Raw genomic sequence first — 17,706 nt, 5'->3', positions numbered from 1 at the left:
GCTCTGTGGTGCTGTACTGGCTCTGTGGGGAGATGCGGAAACAAGCCAATAGGCTTCTATAGGGTTACACCAGCAAAAGCTGGTGTTAACCTCTGCACACCTTGTGCCAAGCTGTAGTGCCCCCACTGCACACATTGTGTCTCGCTGTAGTGCCGCCTGTACACATTGTGCCACACTACAGCAACCCCCCCCCCCCATGTAGGTGCTCTAGTGTAGGTGCCCCTGCACACATTGTGTCTGGCTGTAGTGCCCCCTTTACACATTGTGCCACGCTACAACAACCCCCCCCCCCCCCCCATGTAGATGCCCTAGTGCAGGTGCCCCTGCACACATTGTGCCATGGTGTAGTGCCCCCCTGCGCACATTGTGTCATGCTTTAGTGCCCCCATCCCCCCCCAAAAAAAAACATTGTGCTTCCAGGTAAGTGCTGTAGTATAGGTACAAACCTATATGCCTAGGGGATATTTAGGTGCAAGCCTAGACTGCATTGCCACTGTGCACGGGGACTTATGCTCCCTTGAATGTTATATAATGGCCAGAGGACTTCTTGATGCTGTAACATAGGGGGTAATTCAGACCTGATCGCTAGGCTACGTTTTCATACAGCGGGCGATCAGGTCTAAACTGCGCATGCGTATGCACCGCAATGCGCAGGCACATCGCACGGGTGCAAAGCGGATCGACTTTGTGCAAAGGATCCATTCGCACGGGTGTTCGCAAGGAGATTGACAGGGAGAAGGCGTTTGTGGGTGGCAACTGACCGATTTCTGGGAGTGTTTGGAAAAATGCAGGTGTGTCCAAGCATTTGCAGGGCGGGTGTCTGACATCAATTCGGGCCCCGGACAGGCTGATGTGATCGCAGCAGCTGAGTAAGTCCTGGGCTACTCAGAGACTGCACAAGATCTGTTTGTACCGCTCTGCTACACATACGTTTGCACACTTGCACAGCTAAAATACACTCCCCTGTAGGCGGCGACTATCCGATCGCAGCAGTGCAAAAATCGCTTGCTAGCGATCAGGTCTGAATTAGGACCATGGAGCATGGTCAGAGCTGTCGCATAATGGTTGGGTCTGTAAAGTGTCTGCTGTGTATTCTCCAGATACGGGCGGTGGTGAATTATTACAAGAATTTGCATTTTGTGCCTTTATTAGTGCACATATTGTGGTTATATAGTATATAAATGATGCAAGAAAGATACAGAAAATTACTCACACTCTATAATAACTACTGGCATTATCCCACAGAAACCCTACATTGGGGTCGATTCAATTCACTGACAGTTGAATAGCGCCGGGAATTAGCTCCCGGCGCTATTCAATACAGCGCCAAGTGACACTGAATTGTCGGGAATTCTTCTCTCACCCCCGGGGGATGAGAGAAGAAATCCGACAAAAGTGCTGCCGCGAGGCTGATTCTGTCGGGAATCAGCATCGCGGCGGGGAGTTAAGTCGGAGAATGCCCGTTCTCCCGACAAATCAACCTGTTAAGTCTGCGAGAACGGGCATTCGCCGACTTAACTTGGGCTGAATTGAATAGCGCTGGGAGCTAATTCCCGGCGCTATTCAACTATCTGTGAATTGAATCGACCCCATTGACAGATCATGTTTCACAATGGAATTACGGGTGAGACATACCGCTCTCCCCATTTTCTTCCTGTTCACCATCTCTGCGTCCACAATACAGAGTTTCCTAGGCAGGATGAAACACGGCTCCATAAACTTGTCTTGATTCCTAGGAAGGTAAAATAGCTTCATTATAGGACATCATTCACTGGTTGGTGCCCTGTAACCCGATGCTGTAAAGACGCTGCGTAGAGCTGGGTGTAAAGTATTGGGTAACTGGAGATGAAATATGGGCCTAATTCAGAGGTGATTGCTGCTACAACAGCACTCTGAAGCCCTTTACACAGTGCACACGTGCGGCAGGCTTACTGCGCATGTGCACCCAGTGAGATGCGAAAGCATCTGACTGGTGCGATTGCTTCTGCCTGATTGACAGGCAGAGGCGGTAGCTGGGCGGGAGGAGGTGTGCCAACGGCGTTAGGACGCCGTTGGTGGAGCACGGTCTGGACGACACAAGCGTGTACGGACCGTTGCGGGGGCGGGCCCTGGCTGCGGCGTGACGTCACACACAGCCACTGTGACCCTGAACACGGCAGGTAGATGCCTGCCAGCGCAGGTAGGAAACTACTTGGCGGGTGAACGATAATGCCCAAACGGACAATCAGATCAAAATTTGGATTGCATCACAAGTGGGTATAATTTAATAAACTTCAAAAATGGTCCTGTCGCTTTTTCCCGTATCTGCTACGGGCGCTCCTCGGGTAACGCCAAGAACCATGGATTAATATTTACTTACATTAAAACGTCTCTAATTTACATCTCTACAGATTTACCAAATTATTAACACTCATTTATTTTTACAACCGTGAAAATCAGAAACACCCGTGCGAAGAACAGGTAGAACAGCTAGTCTAGGCATAAGGGTATTTTCTCTATCGTCCTAGTGGATGCTGGGGTTCCTGAAAGGACCATGGGGAATAGCGGCTCCGCAGGAGACAGGGCACAAAAAGTAAAGCTTTAGGATCAGGTGGTGTGCACTGGCTCCTCCCCCTATGACCCTCCTCCAAGCCAGTTAGATTTTTGTGCCCGGCCGAGAAGGGTGCAATCTAGGTGGCTCTCCTAAAGAGCTGCTTAGAAAAGTTTAGCTTAGGTTTTTTATTTTACAGTGAGTCCTGCTGGCAACAGGATCACTGCAACGAGGGACTTAGGGGAGAAGAAGTGAACTCACCTGCGTGCAGGATGGATTGGCTTCTTGGCTACTGGACATCAGCTCCAGAGGGACGATCACAGGTACAGCCTGGATGGTCACCGGAGCCTTGCCGCCGGCCCCCTTGCAGATGCTGAAGTAAGAAGAGGTCCAGAATCGGCGGCAGAAGACTCCTCAGTCTTCTAAAGGTAGCGCACTGCAGCTGTGCGCCATTTTCCTCTCAGCACACTTCACACGGCAGTCACTGAGGGTGCAGGGCGCTGGGAGGGGGGCGCCCTGGGAGGCAAATGAAAACCTATTTTGGCTAAAAATACCTCACATATAGCCTCCGGAGGCTATATGGAGATATTTAACCCCTGCCAGAATCCGTTAAAAGCGGGAGACGAGGCCGCCGAAAAAGGGGCGGGGCCTATCTCCTCAGCACACAGCGCCATTTTCCCTCACAGAAAGGCTGGAGGGAAGGCTCCCAGGCTCTCCCCTGCACTGCACTACAGAAACAGGGTTAAAACAGAGAGGGGGGGTACTAATTTGGCGTTAGAAATATATAAAACAGATGCTATAAGGGAAAACACTTATATAAGGTTGTCCCTATATAATTATAGCGTTTTTGGTGTGTGCTGGCAAACTCTCCCTCTGTCTCTCCAAAGGGCTAGTGGGTCCTGTCCTCTATCAGAGCATTCCCTGTGTGTGTGCTGTGTGTCGGTACGTGTGTGTCGACATGTATGAGGACGATGTTGGTGAGGAGGCGGAGCAATTGCCTGTAATGGTGATGTCACTCTCTAGGGAGTCGACACCGGAATGGATGGCTTATTTAGGGAATTACGTGATAATGTCAACACGCTGCAAGGTCGGTTGACGACATGAGACGGCCGACAAACAATTAGTACCGGTCCAGACGTCTCAAAAACACCGTCAGGGGTTTTAAAACGCCCGTTTACTTTAGTCGGTCGACACAGACACAGACAGGGACACTGAATCCAGTGTCGACGGTGAATAAACAAACGTATTCCTTATTAGGGCCACACGTTAAAGGCAATGAAGGAGGTGTTACATATTTCTGATACTACAAGTACCACAAAAGAGGGTATTATGTGGGATGTGAAAAAACTACAGTAGTTTTTCCTGAATCAGATAAATTAAATAAAGTGTGTGATGATGCGTGGGTTCCCCCCGATAGAAAATTATGGGCGGTATACCCTTTCCCGCCAGTAGTTAGGGCGCGTTGGGAAACACCCCTTAGGGTGGATAAGGCGCTCACACGCTTATCAAAACAAGGGGCGGTACCGTCTATAGATAGGGCCGTCCTCAAGGACCAGCTGACAGGAGGCTGGAAAATATCATAAAAAGTATATACACACATACTGGTGTTATACTGCGACCAGCGATCGCCTCAGCCTGGATGTGCAGAGCTGGGGTGGCTTGGTCGGATTCCCTGACTAAAAATATTGATACCCTTGACAGGGACAGTATTTTATTGACTATAGAGCATTTAAAGGATGCATTTCTATATATGCGAGATGCACAGAGGGATATTTGCACTCTGGCATCAAGAGTAAATGCGATGTCCATATCTGCCAGAAGATGTTATGGACACGACAGTGGTCAGGTGATGCAGATTCCAAACGGCAAAAAGGTGTATTGCCGTATAAAGGAAGAGGAGTTTTTTGGGGTCGGTCCATCGGACCTGGTGGCCACGGCAACTGCTGGAAAATCCACCGTTTTTACCCTAAGTCACATCTCTGCAGAAAAAGACACCGTCTTTTCAACCTCAGTCTTTTCGTCCCTATAAGATCATATCTGCCCAGGGATAGAGGAAAGGGAAGAAGACTGCAGCAGGCAGCCCATTCCCAGGAACAGAAGCGCTCCACCGCTTCTGACAAGTTCTCAGCATGGCGCTGAGACCGTACAGGACCCCTGGATCCTACAAGTAGTATCCCAGGGGTACAGATTGGAATGTAGAGACGTTTCCTCTTCGCAGGCTCCTGAAGTCTGCTTTACCAAGGTCTCCCTCCGACAAGGAGGCAGTATGGGAAAAAATTCACAAGCTGTATTCCCAGCAGGTGATAATTAAATTACCCCTCCTACTACAAGGAAAAGGGGTATTATTCCACACTATATTGTGGTACTGAAGCCAGAAGGCTAGGTGAGACTTATTCTAAAAAAATTTTTTGAACACTTACAAAGGTTCAAATCAAGATGGAGTCACTCAGAGCAGTGATAACGAACCAGGAAGAAGGGGACTATATAGTGTCCGGGGACATCAGGGATGCTTACCTCTATGTCCCAAATTTGCCCTTCTCACTAAGGGTACCTCAGGTTCGTGGTGCAGAACTGTCACTATCAGTTTTAGACGCTGCCGTTTGGATTGTCCACGGCACCCCGGGTCTTTACCAAGGTAATGGCCGAAATGATGATTCTTCTTCGAAGAAAAGGCGTCTTAATTATCCCTTACTTGGACGATCTCCTGATAAGGGCATAGTCCAGGGAACAGTTGGAGGTCGGAGTAGCACTATCTCGGATACTGCTACAACAGCACGGGTGGATTCTAAATATTCCAAAATCGCAGCTGATCCCGACGACACGTCTGCTGTGCCTAGGGATGATTCTGGACACAGTCCAGAAAAAGGTGTTTCTCCCGGAAGAGAAAGCCAGGGAGTTATCCGAGCTAGTCAGGAACCTCCTAAAAACAGTGCATCATTGCACAAGGGTCCTGGTAAAAATGGTGGCTTCCTACGAAGCAATTCCATTCGGCAGATTTCACGCAAGAACTTTTCAGTGGGATCTGCTGGACAAATGGTCCGGATCGCATCTTCAGATGCATCAGCGGATAACCCTATATCCAAGGACAAGGGTGTCTCTCCTGTGGTGGTTATAGAGTGCCCATCTTCTAGAGGGCCGCAGATTTGGCATTCAGGATTGGATGCTGGTGACCACGGAGCCCAGCCCGAGAGGCTGGGGAGCAGTCACACAAGGAAAAAATTTCCAGGGAGTGTGATCAAGTCTGGAGACTTTTCTCCACATAAATATACTGGAGCTAAGGGTAAATTTATAATACTCTAAGCTTAGCAAGACCTCTGCTTCAAGGTCAGCCGGTATTGATCCAGTGGGAAAAACATCACGGCAGTCGCCCACGTAAACAGACAGGGCGACACAAGAAGCAGGAGGGCAATGGCAAAAACTGCAAGGACTTTTCGCTGGGCGGAAAATCATGTGATAGCACTGTCAGCAGTGTTTCATTCCGGGAATGGAAACTGGGAAGCAGACCTCCACCCGGCAGAGTGGAAACTTCATCGGGAAGTTTTCCACATGATTGTAAACCGTTGGGAAATACCAAAGGTGGACATGATGGCGTCCCGTCTGAACAAAAAACGGGACAGGTATTGCGCCAGGTTAAGAGACCCTCAGGCAATAGCTGTGGACGTTCTGGTAACACCATGGATGTACCAGTCGGTGTATGTGTTCCATCCTCTGCTTCTCATACCTAAGGTACTGAGACTTATAAGACGTAGAGGAGTAAGAACTATACTCATGGCTCCGGATTGGCCAAGAAGGACTTGGTACCCGGAACTTCAAGAAATGCTCACAAGAGGACTCATGGCCTCTGCCGCTAAGAAGGGACTTGCTTCAGCAAGTACCATGTCTGTTCCAAGACTTACCGCAGCTGCGTTTGTCGGCATGGCGGTGGAACGCCGGATCCTAAGGGAAAAAGGCATTCCGGAAGAGGTCATTCCTACCCTGGTCAAAGCCAGAAAGGAGGTGACCGCACAACATTATCACCACATGTGGCGAAAATATGTTGCGTGGTGTGAGGCCAGGAAGGCCCCACAAAGAAATTTCAACTCGGTCGTTTCCTGCATTTCCTGAAAACAGGAGTGTCTATGGGCCTCAAATTGGGGTCCATTAAGGTTCAAATTTCGGCCCTGTCGATTTTCTTCCAGAAAGAATTGGCTTCAGTTCCTGAAGTCCAGAATTTTGTCAAGGGAGTATTGCATATACAACCCCCTTTTGTGCCTCCAGTGGCACTGTGGGATCTCAACGTAGTTCTGGGATTCCTCAAATCACATTGGTTTAAAACCAGTCAAATCTGTGGATTTGAAGCATCTCACATGAAAAGTGACCTTGATCTTGGCCTGGACCAGGCGAGTGTCAAATTGGTGGTTTTTTCTCAAAAAAGCCCATATCTGTTTGTCCATTCGGACAGGGCAGAGCTGCGGACTCGTCCCCAGTTCTCTCCCTAAGGTGGTGTCAGTGTTTCACCTGAACCAGCTTATTGTGGTGCCTTGCACCTACTAGGGACTTGGAGGACTCCAAGTTGCTAGATGTTGTCAGGGCCCTGAAAATATGTTCCAGGACGGCTGGAGTCAGGAAAACTGACTTGCTGTTATCCTGTATGCACCCAACAAACTGGGTGCTTTTGCTTCTAAGCAGACGATTGCTAGTTGGATGTGTAATACAATTCAGCTTGCACATTCTGTGGCAGGCCTGCCACAGCCAAAATATGTAAATGCCCATTCCACAAGGAAGGTGGGCTCATCTTGGGCGGCTGCCCGAGGGGTCTCGGCTTTTACAACTTTGCCGAGCGGTTATTTAGTCAGGGGCAAACACGTTTGTAAAATCCTACAAATTTGATACCCTGGCTAAGGAGGACCTGGAGTTCTCTCATTCGGTGCTGCAGAGTCATCCGCACTCTCCCGCCCGTTTGGGAGCTTTGGTATTATCCCCATGGTCCTTTCAGGAACCCCAGCATCCACTAGGACGATAGAGAAAATAAGAATTTACTTACCGATAATTCTATTTCTCGGAGTCCGTAGTGGATGCTGGGCGCCCATCCCAAGTGCGGATTATCTGCAATACTTGTACATAGTTACAAAAATCGGGTTATTATTGTTGTGAGCCATCTTTTCAGAGGCTCCGCTGTTATCATACTGTTAACTGGGTTCAGATCACAGGTTGTACAGTGTGATTGGTGTGGCTGGTATGAGTCTTACCCGGGATTCAAAATCCTTCCTTATTATGTACGCTCGTCTGGGCACAGTATCTAACTGGCTTGGAGGAGGGTCATAGGGGGAGGAGCCAGTGCACACCACCTGATCCTAAAGCTTTACTTTTTGTGCCCTGTCTCCTGCGGAGCCGCTATTCCCCATGGTCCTTTCAGGAACCCCAGCATCCACTACGGACTCCGAGAAATAGAATTATCGGTAAGTAAATTCTTATTATATGTAATACTTACTGCAAACTACTATGGATAAAGTCACCTTGGATATCTTTGACTACTTCTAATATCCTGCTCATTACAGAAGGTTGTACAGTATTACACACACAATCTAAGTATGTAATGAATGCAGGTTTATATACACGGCTGGGCCGTCTGTCATTAGTACTGCAGGGTAATCCCTGGCCCCTTACGTCAGGTAACAGGAGATGTCGCCTCACTGGATCATATCGCATATTAGGTTCTTCCTTTCTATTTTAGGCAGAAACTGCGGGGAAGGTGCCTGCTGTCCGCGCCTCCCCGGTGTAAGACTAATAGGATCATTCTTTCTTTCTTTCTGACCAGAATGTGAGACTTGCCTGAGTCCTGCACTTCCCTGAGTGTTGCTGTGTGCTTGGTACATTTCTATTGCTCATATACTCAGACCAAATGTACACTATGTAGACAAAAGAGATTGGACATTGGGCCTAATTCAGACCTGATTGCTGCTGTGCGTTTTTGCACGGCAACCGATCAGGTCTGAACTGCGCCGACGCCCCAGTGCGCCGGCGCATGCCAGACAGCCGATGGCTGTCTCAGCCCTGCGATCGCCTCTGCCTGATTGACAGAGGCGGTCGCTGGGAGGATGCGGGCCGGTGGCGTTTGCCCGCCATTTAGGGGGCGCGGTCTGGCCAACGCAGGCGTACCCTGACCGTTGGGGGGGCGCGGCGGCTGCGGGATGTCACACTCAGCCGGGTGCAGGAGCTGTGCTAGCTGGGAGCTACTCTTCAAGTACAAAAGCATCGCCGCTGTGCAATGCTTTTGTACTTGTGCGGGGGGTCGGGCTTGACATGCGGGGTGGACTAGCCCTGTGCTGGGCGTCCCCCCGCATGACTGTGTGACTGATCGTAGATGTGTTAAATTTAGCACATCTACGATCAGGTCTGAATTAGGCCCTTTGACAGCAAATAGATGAATGAGGTTTTATTGACGTCGGTGTAGGTCCACCATGTGCAGTGATTACTGCAGATACCGTTCTTGGCAAACTGTCCACAAGTTCCTGGACAACAGCAGGCGGTATGTTATGTAGTGCTGGCAGTGACCAACTGTGAAATGGAAGAAGTTTAAGTCGGTCTAGAACACCTCCCATCACTCCAATTCGTCCCAGAGGTTCTCAGTGGGGTTAAGATCTGGACTCTGAGTTGGCCAGTCCATCCGGGTTACCAGATGTTCTGTATACCAGTCCAGTGTTGTCCAGGAAACATGACATCGCGCAGCCTACGATGATCCCCTTTTATAGCGCGGTTAGCTCCTTCCGGCAAGCAATGTTGTTAGCAAATGACCTAATCAGTGCTCCTCTACCCGTTTTATACCTTCAGGAACACGTGTTTGCTGCAGGAGCACACCATTTGGTTGCGCAAGTGGGGGGGCAGTCTTTTATGTCTACATAGTGTAGGTGCAACCTTTACACTAATCCATAAAAACCAATCGGACACTGGCTCTCATTTCCTGACTTATACTAGACAGACAAAAGCTGATTTTATGCCGTACTCCAGTGCAAATGATATAGCTAAGTGCAATGATCTGTAACAGTCTCATGAAACGTGTTATACCCCTTTCAGATCTCCAATGCCAGATCCCAACCGGGAATTGGAAACGGGTCCTTCCCGGGTGGGATCTGGCATTGGAGCCTCTGCACTGGCTTCCCGACCCGGCAATATGCCGGGCCGGTTGCCATAGCGGCAGGGGTGGATGCGGCGCTGGGAGATGAGCTCATCTCTGCGCCGCCTCTCCCCATGTGGTGAACGGGTCCCTGGTCGCATCGACCCAGGAATCCGTTTACGCTGCCACTGACCCCGCATTCAGTCCAGGAATAACCCTTCTTATTACCCGGTTTGAATTACCGGGTCAGGCGACCCAGGAATTCTCCAAGACCCCTTGCACATTGCACACTGACCCGTGTCGGGTTATTTTTGCGATGTGAAAGGGGTATTAGGCAGTGTGGATCCCTAATGAAATGTAATATCTCTGTTGGGTCTGAAGACTATACATAATTTTACATGGTTTCCCCAGTCTGAGAATGCAGATTCACATGTAGCACCCTTACAGCTTCAATAAGTCACTGACCAGTTATATCCCTAATATTATTAAATATATTGCTTCATCTTGCATATCTTTTTTGTTTTTCTTTTTAAATTGCATCTGTCCTGCAGCCTGGTCCTGTGTTCCTGGTGCATTTCAGGTTGCGCACACCCATTTCATGGTCTGCTGCACTGCACACCTCCTATGCTCTGCTCTGTTTCTGCCTTTATTTGTAGTTTGGCGCAGCTCCAGGAGGTGCACATGGTGGAAGAGGTTAGAACGCGACACACCAATGTCTAACGTATGACTGATTTGCTAGCTCGGCCGTTTATCAATGTGAGCTCCTCTGTTCTTCATAAAATAGTGCTTGGTTATATCTATGATTAATCAAGAGAGTGAGGAGACATCAAATGTGTTCTGAAAGTGGCTGTCTGTATGGATTCAGTATAGGATCCTGACCTCAGCGGTCAGTAGACCGACGCCGGAATCCCGACGGGAAGTACCTCGACGGCGAGCGCAGCATGTCCCCTCGAGGGCTCGCTGCGCTCACCACACTAATCACCTCGGGAAGGGGGGTACAACCCCTAACTGGGGATTCCGGAACCCGAGACTTACAATGGGAGAAAAAAGAAGGCTCTTATGTGGGTGCACTCTTGGAAAATGTTTAAAACATAACTTTTATTGATATTATTAAACCAAAATTTCCCATCCCAAGGATCAGTGAGAGAATAAAGATTTTGTAAAAAACTTTAAAATGTTCTGGTCTCTTTATTTCAAAGAGTGTTCGGAAAGGTTGTAGACATTGGATTGTTGGGTTTCTGTATTGATGGGACCGGGGGGTGGTCAAAACAGAATATTTAAGAGAGTCCAAATAGACTTAACTTAGATTTAGTAGAATGGTAATCAATGGTCACCACACTAAGGATTAAATACCTAAATTATGTACAAATACAATCTTTATAGACAGAATTGGAGGCATTCAATTGCAATAAAGAATATAAAGACACTAATAGAGAAATACTGGATAGAATTAGTGGTGATACTGCTGTTGGTGTCTCGTATCGTTTGGAAAGGGAAATTAATTCCCGCTCTACAAAACCAGGTATTCGCAGGCAGTCTCCTTTCCTGATACTGACCCAGCCCAACGCTGTTTTGCTTCCAAGATCGGACGAGATCGGGCGCTGGCAGCGTGGTATGGTAGTAGAGATTTATGTGTACACCAATGAGAGTGCACCTATATAAGAAATTGAGAAGGAAAACAAGAGGAGATATAGGAGAGAGAAATGACTAGATAAAGAGGGTGAAAATATGTGAATCTGCTTTCCACGTTAGACACGGTTCAGAGATTCCCACAAATGTGGTACAGTGCACCAAGAATCGTGGATGAGAGTCCACGAAATGAGTGAATAGAGAAATATATAAGATAGACCGTTCCTCTCAGAGGGACTGTATGGCAGGCTGATAACTTCAATAGGGTAGTGGGGCGGTTTAACTGCTACAAATATTTATTAACACAAGGGACTAACAAGTCCTAATGGTACGGGGAAGACCTCCCTGGCATCTCCCCCTTTGACCCTAATGTAAATAGAAGATAAATTATATCTCACAGAAGAGAATAGGATTCAGAAAGAGGTATATCACCATGCATAAAAAAATATTGATTAGAATAACAGAATTCAGATTGTAAACAGATTCCCACAATATCAGGGAGAGCATGCTTGAAACATCATGACTAGATATAGGTTATTTTGGATCAACAGCAGTATAGTGCAAATTAATTGTACAATAGAAGAGTATACTGATATCAAAATAACAAAAAACGTTTGTCCCAATATCAAAGTGGGAAAGATGCTGAAAGAAATGCCTGTGTTCGGAATAGAGTATTCTGTCTATATTATTTTTGATGCCATAATTATCTGCAGACAATAATGAGACATAAGTAGTATAGAAAATAACGCTGACCTGGCCTCCGTTAAGAAACTGGAATTTGGCCCATATGTGGGAGAAACCCCTTATACACAAAAATCACACTGTTATATGGTAAGTGCAGATAGTCCGCTCACACTGTCATCTAATGGCACCATCTCTGTACCTGAGGCAAATTTGACCTGCTTACCTGGCCTGTTGGAGTGATTGGAGGATCGTAAGCCCCTTCTATCTTGTGGTCATGTCCCACAGATAGCAACACTTTAATCAGGGAAATTATTTAGCCCTATTAGCACTTACCATATAACAGTGTGATTTTTGTGTATAAGGGGTCCCTTCTCCCACATATGGGTATGACAATCCAATGTCTACAACCTTTCCGAACACTCTTTGAAATAAAGAGACCAGAACATTTTAAAATCTTTTACAAAATCTTTATTCTCTCACTGATCCCTGGGATGGGAAATTTTGGTTTAATAATATCAATAAAAGTTATGTTTTAAGCATTTTCCAATTCACATATTGTATCAACTTCTTTCTAAGAGTGCGCCCACACAAGAGCCTTCTTTTTTCTCCCATTGTAAGTCTGTGTACTTTCTGGCTCTGGGCGCACCACCAACTAGGACAGCATACTAAAAATTGGAATACACACTTTTTACTTCCCACTAAAAAGGGTTACTCACTGTCCAACTTTGGTATTTTCTCTATACATTGTTATTAACATTACATTTGATGCTACCTGTGCCGGATCGCCCTGTGTTTTGATTCCGGACCCCGGTCAGGATTCCGATGCTGGGATATCCTTGGCTGTCAGGATTCCGGCATCGGAATGACTATCTGTAAGACGTTTATCCTTATATTAAGGGAACACTGTGACTTCTTTTCCTGTTCAGATCCCTGCCCTGTGTTAACCCTAGAGTGGACATTATGGCCCATATTTATCATGCCTTGGGGAGTGATAAATAGCACAGTGATAAAATACCAATCAGCTCCTGTCACTTTTCAAACAGAGAAAAAAAGGGGGGTGTTGTAGGTGCACTATCTCTAGCATTACTGATATCATACAGCTTAGCATATAATAAATAGTGGAGTTTGGTTATGTATTGATCAATGCATGTAGCTGCAGTCACAGCAAGGGACTTCACTCTGCTGCAGTACCTAACACTATAGGGGTTCAAACCTAGGGCACGGGACCCCCCAAATCACCACAGCCAAGCAACCCCAGGGCACCACAGGGAATCATTATGTGTAGTGAGAAGTATTAAGGAACAGGTGAGAAAAGAGTGTTATGGGGTAAATTAATAAAAGGGAAAACGGTGTGACATGTATAATAAACAGTGAAAGTGCCAAATTAAATGTAATGCTGCGATGCCCTGTTGTCCCTCAGCCACGGCAGTCCAGAAGGCCATGCACCCCAGGAGCCACCCCATTGCTGACTTATAGTACAGAATAACACAGCATGTATTATGGCAGTAAAGAGCTGGTTGGTTGGTGCTTTATCACTGTGCAATTTACCACTCTCCGAGGCTTGATAAATCTGGGCTTTTATATAAACTTTTTATATTTCCAACATTTTGGCGTGGTGCTCCCTACCTCTGGAATTCTCCACCTCTCTGCAAAACTTCAAACAGGCCCTGATGACTCTTCATCATACCCAGCTTATCCTCACCCTCTATTCCATGCTCACTTCTACCCCATATGTATCCCCCCTTGTCTGTCTACCCATCCCCTTCAGAATGTAAGCTCTCACGTGCAGGGCCCTCTCCCCTCATGTGCTTTTTTCCCCCCTTACTTATACTATCTCTCTTACCCCATCCTCCCTACAACAGAACCTAAAGCCCAGTACTCACGGGCCGATCAAGGAGAGATGCGTGCTGAGCGAACCGCTCAGCACACATCTCTCCTGCCGCTCAGCACAGCGCGATCTGTGCTGAGCGTGCGGGGGGAGACGGGGGGGCCGCTCACTTCACCCAGCGGGTGAAGTGAGCGACCCGCTAGATTGGCCTGCATGCAGGCCAATCTAGCAGCGGCGATAGCGATGTGCGGGGCCGCGCATCGCTATCGCCGAGGGGGCTACACACGGAGCGATCCTGCCGATATTCTAAGCAATCTAGTCAGATTGCTTAGAATATCGCTCCGTGAGTACCCCCCTTAACCCTCTGTTTCTGCCACCCTGATGCTTATTTCTGTGTCATGTCCCCTGATGCAGCTATGTTTATATACCCTGTGCTTGTCCTACATTGTCTTGTACTGTAAGTCGCTGTTTTGTTTATGTACTTTGTTAGGCGCTGTGGAACCCTTGTGGTGCCATAGAAATAAACAATAATAATTATATTCCCAACCCATGCCGCATGATGTAGTACATCGCGTCAACCGGTCCCTCTTTCCCCGGATACCCAGGAGCAACAATAGTCAGTAAGTATGGTTCATGTCCTGCCACGAGGAGATGTCAGATCATTGATCTGTATGCACAGATACATCGATCATTGACATCAGCGGCACAAATTGTGTTGCTGGATATGGTTTTTTTTTAAAATTTCAACACAAAGGACTCTGGGCCTTATTCACTGATGTGCGCAATCCCAATTTTTCACTTGTAGTGAGATTTGTTCTCGCTGTTGGTGTATCACAATTGCTGAGATGATTGAGAAGCAAATATCCAGATTTCCTTTCCCAGAGAATATTTCCACTTCCCTGCAATGTTTCCACGCTTTACCCTCTCATCCGAGTATAAGCTTATGTCCTCATTCCCTAGAAATGTCTTTTCTCCCTAACCCTATGCTCTGTAATCTTCTTAGATGCACGGCTTTATCTCCGTAATATCGGTGAAGATGCCGCTGTGTCCCAGGCGGGTTTCCCAGACGGTTATATTTATCCCATCCTTAGAGAGCAAGTGTCAGGGGATCTTGCTGTATTAAATGTCATGAAAGGAAGATCATTCCCAGCTATTAATGGACAGCAGAAGAGTCTGTATATGTCTACTGTACTGAAACACGATGATTTGTTTTCGACAATGCCATTGTTTTTGTTCGACAATGCCGTTAGGTCGACATGTACTAGGTCGACGGGTCAAAAGGTCGACATGAGTTTTTGTTTTGTTTTTTACTTTTTTTTGGATTTTTTTCATACTTAACGATCCACGTGGACTACGATTGGAACGGTAATCTGTGCCGAGCGAAGCGAGCCATGCGAGGGGACACGGTGCACTAATTTGGGTTCTCCGTCACTTTACGGAGAAAACAACACCAAAAACAGTCAAAAATCTCATGTCGACCTAGTACACGCCAACCTAATGACCATGTCAACCTATTGTCCCTGTCGACCTAATGGCAGTGGTCGACCTAATGAGTGTCGACCTAACGACCGTAACCCATGACCTCATGTGCTGTGAGGCAGTAACGCTAACCATTGCATTGCATCCGTACCATATATATCCATCCATCGGTTAGTAATGATTTGTTTTCCTCTGGATTCTGTTATGTTTTGTTATTTTGTTTGTCATCAATTATACCCCTTTTCCACTGTAGCATGGGTCGCAGCCGTGTCACCTGACAGGGCTGCTCCCCGTGCTACAGCCCCCTTACACACAGCGCTCTCCAACCCGGCGTATTGCCGGGTTGGTGACGCTGCTAGTGACGCGGCAGGGGCGGCGCTGGGAGATCACATGATCTCCCAGCGCCGCCCTCCCTATACACTGTGAACGGGAGCCATGTCGCCTCGACACGGCTCCCGTTCACACTACAGCTTACCGGGTTGAACACGTGTTCAAGCCGGCAAGCTACCCGGGTAGGATTCCCGGATCACTTGATCCGGGAATTTGCAGGGGGACCCTTTTCCACTAGGGAAAAACACAGGTAAATGCGCGCCCTAGCGCATTTACCCGTGTTTTTAAAGCTAGTGGAAAAGGGGTATTAGTAACCGATGGATGGCTTCATATGGTATAGGGCGGTACGGATGATGCAATGGTTAGCATTACTGCCTCAAAGCACATGAGGTCATGGGTTACGGTCGTTAGATTGACAATGCCATTATGTCGACATGGCTGTTAGGTCGACATGCACTAGGTCAACAGGTCAAAAAGTCGATATGAGTCTCTCACTTTTTTTTCTTTTTCTTTTTTTGGATTTTTTCATACATAACGATCCACGTGAACTACGATTGGAACGGTAATCTGTGCCGAGCGCAGCGAGGCACCTGCGAGGGGACACGGTGCACTAATTTGGGTTCTCCGTCACTTTACGGAGAAAACGACACCAAAAACCGTCAAAAACCTCATGTCGACCTTTTGACCTGTCGACCTAATCACCATGTCGACCTAATGCACGTCGACCTTCCACGGTTGACCTAATGACTGTCGACCTAAGTTGTGTCTATCCAACAACCCATACCCCTGAGGTCATGGATTCGGTTCCCACCATGGCCCCAACTGTGTGGATTTTGTATATTCTCCTCGTACTTGTGTGGGTTTCCTCTGGGTACTCCGGTTTCCTCCCACGCTCCAAAAATATACTGGTAGGCTAATTGGATCCAAACAAAAATTAACCCTAGCATGAATGTGTGTGTACATGTGGTAGGGAATATAGATTGTAAGCTCCACTAGGGCAGGGACTGATGTGAATGGGCAAATATTCTCTGTAAAGCGCTGCGGAATATGTGTGCGCTATATAAATAACTGGTAGTAATAATAATTAGCGGTCTATTCATGAAGCTGTGAAAAGTGTGGAGAAGTAAGCCAGTGGAGAAGTTGCCCATGGCATTCAAGCAGCTGCTACGTTTAATTTTATAGAATGCACTTTATAAATGTTACCTCAACACTGATTGGTTGCCATGGGCAGCTTCTCCATTGGCTCACTTCTCCACTCTTCACTACTTCATGAATAGACCCCATAATTTTTTTATCGTTGCAGCTATCTCTTTTTTACTGTTGGGCAACCGCCATTTAATGTCGCTGGTAAGCACAAGCTGCAAGTGGCTGCTATCTTACCTGTATGTCTGCCAGCCATCAGACTGACCCCCCCTGGAATAGGAAGTCCCACCCAGTATGGCCACCCCTGTGTATAGACCATTTGAATAGTGATCCCGTCGCTCGACCTAGTAGCCAGATCATTTTATGCACAATCTACATTGCTGTTCAGACTCCTTATCCCGGTGTAAAGTCTGCAGAATTTTTTATTTTATGCCAGTGCTCCAGACTGTCCCGTTATTTCCCAATGTACTGATTAGTGTAGTCTCCGTTATGTCCCGCATGTGTTATGTATTATTATTGTTATAATTGTTATTTTCCTTAAATATGGAGAGCAGATAAGGACAGATAGGGGGGGGGGGGGGCGACATTCTGTTGTTTTTTGCGCACTGCTAGGTAATTGGTGCCCAACGGAGCTATTCAATTCTTTTGGGGTGCCTATTAGTTATGGCACTTGTTGTTCCAAAAAAACAGCAGGTTTGCACGTGTGTTGCAGTCTGATGTACTGGTTAGGGGGTCCAATAACTATGGACACCCTAAACTTTTTGCCTGAACTCATCGCTGTAGCAGCAGCAGTGTCTTCCCTTTGGGGTATACAAGGGGAGCCCGGGATTGATAACAACACATGCACCCCCTGAAGCACCAACGATGAACAGAGCCCTAAATATGAGGAAGCCGGGCAGTAGTTTTGTAAAAGAATTTTATGTTTGTTTATTGATTTAAATAATGAATCTATATTCTTTCTGTGGTGATGTGGTATCACTAGTACATTTC

At 47.2% G+C, this 17,706-nt stretch overlaps 1 protein-coding gene and 1 pseudogene across 1 annotated transcript in view; one reads left to right on the top strand and one right to left on the bottom strand.

Moving 5' to 3' along the window:
• LURAP1 (leucine rich adaptor protein 1) overlaps nucleotides 1-17,706 on the top strand; it is a 37,965-nt gene that overhangs the window by 11,568 nt on the left and 8,691 nt on the right. The window lies entirely within an intron of this gene.
• LOC134963385 (5S ribosomal RNA) lies at nucleotides 11,131-11,249 on the bottom strand (annotated as a pseudogene).

The sequence above is a fragment of the Pseudophryne corroboree genome, chromosome 9 (genome assembly GCF_028390025.1).
Source record: "Pseudophryne corroboree isolate aPseCor3 chromosome 9, aPseCor3.hap2, whole genome shotgun sequence".
NCBI classification, from domain to species: Eukaryota; Metazoa; Chordata; class Amphibia; order Anura; family Myobatrachidae; genus Pseudophryne; species Pseudophryne corroboree.
This window is presented reverse-complemented; position numbering and strand designations above follow the sequence as displayed.